Raw genomic sequence first — 6,000 nt, forward strand, 5'->3', positions numbered from 1 at the left:
CGTGAAATATTCAAGCTGTTAAAATTTTACAATTCTCTGCAGCTTCGTGTTGTAAAAATCAGGCGCATGTCACTTCATTCGATAGATGCCGCGAATTGTCTGGCAAAAACAGGCGGCGTTTGCTGCAGCTCTTTGGACAAAGAAAAAGTCGCTAAGCCGATGACGAGCTAAACTGCCGCCTTAAAAAAGCACAGCTGTCGCGCAGTTGTGTACAGTGCATATATGCAGGAGTGTGGACAACGCCAACCATCAGACACTCACTGAGTGTAAAGAGACATGTTTAAAATCTGCGTGGCAAAAGAAACCTCTCGATTACTCCTTGCATTTCAGGGGCGTTCTTCGCTTTCTCGAAGTCTCACGACATTACGACAACGGCAGCAGCAGATAACAAATCTGACGTAGCACCAGGAGGACCATCAGCAGGTAAGCTCGAACAGGCAGCTTGTCCACAAGGGTCGGTATGCTTGATAATTCATCGGCCCTCTTTTGGCGCGACTAGCAATATTTAGTTTCTTTTAATTTATCTGCATATCCTCATGACCAAAAGATATTACAGAGAGGAGGGGCTTACATTAGAATACACAAAAAAAACCAGAGCAAAAATTGACAAAACGGAATTAAATAGCTTTTTGCGGCGAACGTAAAATAAGCTGTATGGATTGCGAGTTGCAATAGTATCACGCAGTTTCAAGCGGAACAGCAAATACAACGCAGTAATTAAGCAATTTAGGAAAAATAACGCAATGGGTATCAACGGCTGCGAGGCTACCAAATCAGCAACACCAAACGAGCAGCGAAACCTCGAGGAAAAAAAAAAAAACGTTAACCATCTGTGACAACAATAGCGAGTCAGACTGTTTACAACCAAACAAAAAAATAAGATCAGTCACGGCTGTGACGTCGTCCGTGATATTTAAGCAATAACGCGAGGAAGGTTATTTCAGCTGGCAGATTGCTTAGCATGAAAAAGTCAAGAAAATGTTTACTGCGACATGACGGACTTCAAACTGTTTCGAATTGAGCCATGGAAACGGCTAAGCAACTTTAATTGCTAACAGGACTGCGAGGAGACTATCGGGTCGGGGCGCGGGAGAGGGGCTGTGTTCCGCTTTACAAGAAGAGCAAACAAACACACACAGGAGAGGAGGAGAAAGGGAAGCAAGGAGCGAAGGTTTGGTTTACTGATTTATTGGGGCTTAACGTCCCAAAACGGCTCAGGCTATGAGGGACGCCGTAGTGGAGGGCTCCGGAAATATCGACCACCTGGTGTTCTTTAACGTGCACTGACATCACACAGTACACGGGCCTCCAGAATTTCTCCTCCATTGAAATTCGGCCGCCGCGGCCGGGATCGAACCCGCGTCTTTCGGGCCAGCAGCCGAGTGCCGTAACCACTGAGCCACCGCGGCTGGGAAAGGAGCGAAATATTTATGGTCCTTTAAAAAAAAAATCAGGGGGCACTTTGGCTCTCTATAGTGCTGCAAGGCGATAGCCTTTTCTGGCGCACTGTTTGGCATTGACTGCGAGACTGTTTGTGCTGTACTAGTGCTTTATTTGACTGCACACTTTGACTGCACATTACAACTATACATTCTGACTGCCGACTTTGACTGCTTCTTTAGCACGACTCTCTCTCTGCTTCTATGAGTTCGGTTGCATCCACAGCGGCCGACTTTGACTGCTTCTTTAGCACGACTCTCTCTCTGCTTCTATGAGTTCGGTCGCATCCACAGCTGCCGACTTTGACTGCTTCTTTAGCACAACTCTCTCTCTGCTTCTATGAGTTCGGTCGCATCCACAGCTGCCGACTTTGACTGCTTCTTTAGCACGACTCTCTCTCTGCTTCTATGAGTTCGGTCGCATCCACAGCTGCCGACTTTGACTGCTTCTTTAGCACGACTCTCTCTCTGCTTCTATGAGTTCGGTCGCATCCACAGCTGCCGACTTTGACTGCTTCTTTAGCATGACTCACTCTTTGCTTCTATGAGTTCGGTCGCATCCACAGCTGCCGACTTTGACTGCTTCTTTAGCACGACTCTCTCTCTGCTTCTATGAGTTCGGTCGCATCCACAGCTGCCGACTTTGACTGCTTCTTTAGCACGACTCTCTCTTTGCTTCTATGAGTTCGGTCGCATCCACAGCTGCCGACTTTGACTGCTTCTTTAGCACGACTCTCTCTCTGCTTCTATGAGTTCGGTCGCATCCACAGCTGCCGACTTTGACTGCTTCTTTAGCACGACTCTCTCTCTGCTTCCATGAGTTCGGTCGTAACCACGGCTCTGTTCGCAGTAATGAGGTATGTAATGTGGTCACCCACGAATGCCTTACGACCCCTGCCAGAGCGGACGACAACTATTTTATTAGTTGTCGTGTGCTCCAAAAGGGGGCGTCAGGCATCCGTGGGTGACCTCATTGCTTCGAATCCGCGCACTCGGACGTCAAAACCATTTCGACGAACCGAAAAGCGTGACACCTCTGCTGACAACCTTCTGTGGACAACCTTCTGTCGACAACCATGAGGCATTAAAGGCTTTCGCCTTAAAAGAGGGAAAACGCCTTGTTTGCTGCCTCGAGCTCCGCAGCATTGGGGCTTCTATTGCCCGTCCTTTCCTGGTCTTCCTTTGTTTCCCCTCAGGGGCCGTCTCCCATGTACAAAAACGGGGATCGATGCGTGCTGAAATGCAGGATGGTCGTGTTTGAAGCTCCGGCTTGAGGTGCAGATTATGGCGAAAAGCATTGCGAAATACACATGCACGTTGCCTACGTTGCGAGGGAAAGGGCAGTGATAGGCTGGCTTTCATGGCAGTTACACTGCTGCTCATTCGACAATGCGAAGCGAGTTGAGCGATTTCCAATTCGGTGATAAACGATTCGACAGTATTAAAGTTTCGTAGAAAATGTGCGATATCAGTGCACGTTAAAGAACCTCAGGTGATTGAAATTTCACGAGCCCTTCACTACGGCGTCTCGATAGCCTGAGTCGCTTTGGGACGTTAAACGCCTTATACCAAACCAAACCAACCAAGCTTTTATAAAGAATGAGCTTTAATGAACTAGTGCGAAGTGCGAAGATTGCCAAGCGTGCGATCGGCATTACTTACTACGTAACCGATATGCGGTTTCCAGGACGTCCAGGAAATAGAAACAGTTCTTAATAGGTGGAAATGGGCTAGTTGGAAGGCATTCGAAATCATACTTTCTAGCTATTATTTAAACACAAGGGACAAAAGAACACACTACTCACAGGACAAACGCTAGTCATCAACTGCCGTTTATTGGAAAGAAAAAAAAACGGGATATAAGTCATTCCAATAAATGGTAGTTAAAGACTAGCGTCTGTCCTGCGCGTATGTGTTCTTTTGTCGCTTGTGTCCAAATAAGCGCTTGCAAATATGGTTTCAAATAGAAACAGAACACTAGAAATTTCGCATTTACAAACTCATTGTGATAACATGTTTCACCACTGTCACGGAATACACTTGGCACTTCACTACAAGATCGCTGTCACTCTGCTTATTGTGTGCATTAGAGCGCTCGAGCGGTGTGCTGCGGCGGTGCAAATGAAATAAATTTTTAAAAAGGTGCTGTGCTAGAGGAAGGGTGCTTGGGCGTGCACGATTTGCATATCAATCCGACTGCGATCGAGCACAAGTATCGGTGCGAAAGAAGGGAAGGAAAACTGTTGCGTCAAAAGCGCGTGTAGATGGTTGCGTGATAGATAGCCAGCAGTCCTCGACTGACGGCGACCTGGGCGGCCCAATCCACGGCCCAGACCTGGACTGCCGGATCTGAGCTGGCCAACACGGCCTCCCACTACTGAAGAGGATGATTGCAGCAGAGCCACAGGGGCGGCTCTTTCTTGCATTCCCACAGGATATGGTCATATGTCGCCGGGTCCACCCCTTGGGGATATATTTTGCTGAGTATGTAAGGACTTAGGAGAGATCTCGTCTGGAATCTTCTCCAAATACACTCCTTCTCCTTGGCCAATGTCTTATCTGGTGGCGGGAAAACCCTCCGGCTCAACCTGTAGTGGTTTGTAATATCATGGAAGGACGCCAACCCATCTCTCGTGAACCCTTCCGGAACAGACGACTCACCTGCTCGGTTAATGAAACCTCGAGCTTTTGCGTGAGCCGCCTTGTTCTCCGGGTTTCCGGAATGCGCCGGTACACATACCACCTCAACCTCTTACATACCTACACGCCTGACTCGGCTCAAAAGCCGAGCCGCCGCAGCCGATATCCTGCCTCTCGCGAAATTGCAGATGGCCGTTTTTGAGTCGCTGAAAATCAGAGCAGCCTGTTTGCTACCTATCGCTAGAGCGATTGCTGTCTTCTCCGCCGTCTCGGAGGACCCGGTTCTGACCGTCCCGGAGCGATCGAGCGTCCCCGCGTGTCCACTATCGTTATCGCAAATGCTTGCCTGTTTCCGTACTCAGCGACGTCCACGTAGGCAGCTCCTTCGTATTTCCCATACTTTGCGCAGAGCGCTTTCGCCCTCGCCTTTCTTCTGTCTTCATGATGCACCGGCTGCATGTTTTTCGGCAAAGGTTTGATGTACCATCGGGGACAAAAGTGGTATACTCCACGCGGCGGGAGCCGGAGCAACAGAAAACTGCGGCATTTAGGCGATCTAAAGCACGAAACCTTGAAACGAGCCAAGCGACATGCCTGCTGATAAAAAAGGTCACGCATTGGCTGTCTCGGTCCCAGATGCCGCCTGTAGCTGGCGTTGCAACGCAGTTTTCCGTTGCTCCGGCTCCCGCCGCGTGGAGTATACCACTTTTGTCCCCGATATGCCTTGTAACGGCTGCCTTGGCCTCGTCAAGCTGTATACCTACAGCTTTTAGTACAGGCAGCCGCCAGAATTTTCTGGAAAATAAATGAAATTGAAATACAACTTGCGTTCCGCCTTCAATAGCGTTGTTTCGTATCTCCCCTCAGAGCTTCTGCCCCGATGCTTATCTTGTCTAGAATGTTTCTCTCAGCCCCTGTTTTCGAGAGCCTAGCCATCTGTATCGTGAGATGCGCCTCCTTTCACTCATCCAAGTGGTTGTGCACCCCCTCGACCCATAAACGTCCCGTCCATGCATTGTTGCGTAGGCCCCAAAGCAGCCTTGCACGCTTGCCTGATCATATCTTCTGCCTTACCCTTATCCGTGATATCCAGCTTAAAGGGCCACTGACCAGGGTCCGGACATTTTTGAAAAACAAGCCCACTACATAGATGAGGCATCGAAGATAACCTCTGCAATATACTAGAGCCATGCGCGCCCCGAAAAGCTGCAAAAATCCAAATCAAAGCCCGCTCGTTCTTTCCTTCCACAAGCAAATCCTCGCCCACTACTCTGGCCCTTTTTGACGTCATACGGGTTACTTTCGCTAAAGGCATTCCATTGGTGCATCGTTCTGACTGACGGGAGAAGGTTGGGCGTAGCCTGGGCGTCGCGTCGTCTGCACAACGCTTTCCGCAGCGCCTTCCTTTTTGGAGCATGCCCACAAACCCGCATGAAGGAACAAAAAAAACTGCGGAGGGAGCGTACGGCGGCAATCTTGAACCCTAGTCAAAAAAAGTAAAAAATAGTAAAACTGAGAGAGTCGATTCGCCCCCCGCCGTGATCACGTCACGAGATAGCCCTCTGCGTGCGCGCTCCCTTCTCAGTTTTTTTTATTGCGAAAGCAATACTGCTTGCACTTTTCTGCCATCGGTGGTCTCCTTACACAGCGGCGCGTCACGTGACCGTGTGACGTCACGACAGACCGAGAGACGGGGCCCCAGCTCGCGCCATCGATGGCGGAGGTAGCCTTACGCACCGGCTGCGCCGCTACACCACGTGACCGCGTGACGTCACGACAGACCGAGAGCCGGGGCCCCAGCTCGCGCCATCGATGGTGGAGGTACAGCATTACACACCGGCTGCGCCGCTGCCGAAAGAGGGCGCTCGCTAGAGCGCGATAAAGCGGGGGGGGGGGGGGGGGGGGATGTGCTCCTCTCAGT

This window comes from Amblyomma mixtum, chromosome 1 (assembly GCF_055824585.1).
Source record: "Amblyomma mixtum isolate Tamu chromosome 1, ASM5582458v1, whole genome shotgun sequence".
In the NCBI taxonomy this organism is placed as follows: Eukaryota; Metazoa; Arthropoda; class Arachnida; order Ixodida; family Ixodidae; genus Amblyomma; species Amblyomma mixtum.